This window comes from Montipora capricornis, chromosome 11 (genome assembly GCF_036669925.1).
Source record: "Montipora capricornis isolate CH-2021 chromosome 11, ASM3666992v2, whole genome shotgun sequence".
Lineage (NCBI taxonomy): Eukaryota > Metazoa > Cnidaria > Anthozoa > Scleractinia > Acroporidae > Montipora > Montipora capricornis.
The window spans coordinates 26,142,581-26,143,672 of NC_090893.1; the positions used below are offsets into that span (position 1 = coordinate 26,142,581).

Consider the following 1,092-nt stretch of genomic DNA (forward strand, 5'->3'; position numbering starts at 1 on the left):
AATGGAATTTTTGATTGAGCACCATAATCATGCCAAAAAGGTTGCTAGTCTACTGCTGTTTTGTTTTTTCTTCTTTTTTCTTTTAAACAATTATTCAAATATACATTCATTTCATTCAAGTCGCTTGGCAACGGGAGAAGGGACAACTGAAAAATCAGAGTCCTTCCTCCCGTTGCCAAGCGACGTGTATTTTGCCATCGTTACATGTATTCATTTCAGTATTGCAAACATGACACCCGTCTTCCTTCTGTGAAGTCCGCTGGTCAAGATTGCAAAGAAGAGGAGTGAGCTGTGTTGTGTGGCGTGTGTCGAGGAGTGTTGATCGCTGTTGTGAGCGCTATCTTACAAAAGGTAAAAACGTTGTTTACTGCATTTTACGTGAGAGATCAGTCTCTTGAAAGAAGCTGTATTCCTAAAAATTTGTGGGCCTGTCTTCTCCTTCTCGGAAAATGGCGGTGTCTAGATGCAGCTAGATGTCTCGCAGCAAGACATGATAGAATGTTTGAAAATGCACCGTGTTCGGCTAGAGTCCGATAATTTTTTCAGTTTCGTGTCGATCTTCGCTAAATATTCTATGCCTGCAATGCTGTCTTTGTTTAGACCGCTACAAATAGTCGATATAAGCCGTCTTGAATCCCTTTGCGTGACCAGTGTCTGACACTTTCAGACTGCGGGCTCGTTTTAAAACGGGTAGCATTCTTCAATGATTGCGACAAGTACCTTTATCATTACTTAGACTTAAATACTGTTTATCAGTGTTATTACAATACTCCGCAAATTATTTTTATATCAATAACATCTACAGTATGCTGAGTCGTTCAAATAAAGTGAACATATCAGTAGAGTTGGCCATGGGTTTGAATGGCTGGTGGTCAGCAGAAAAACTGAAGTTATTTTACCTCAGAAAAGAAGACGCATCCAGCGAAATAATAATATTGACAATTAGTATCACCCAACTAGTGGACTAAAGCAAATCCTGCACTTTGATTGGCTACACTACGAGAGGACTATTAGTAATAGTCCTTGAGTAGCGAAAGGCGTGGCGCTTTCTTTCGTTTTCTTCAACTTGCATTTGCTAACTTTGTTATTGCC

At 39.9% G+C, this 1,092-nt stretch overlaps 1 protein-coding gene across 1 annotated transcript in view; it reads left to right on the plus strand.

Annotated features, from left to right (window-relative positions):
* Positions 1–258: 258 nt before the first annotated feature.
* The window catches only part of LOC138025043 (zinc finger protein 709-like), an 11,002-nt gene continuing 10,168 nt past the window's right edge, over positions 259–1,092 (plus strand). Inside the window, exon 1 of the mRNA XM_068872283.1 lies at positions 259–351. The gene's annotated coding sequence lies outside the window, so the exon portion shown is untranslated. The remainder of the gene's footprint in view (positions 352–1,092) is intronic.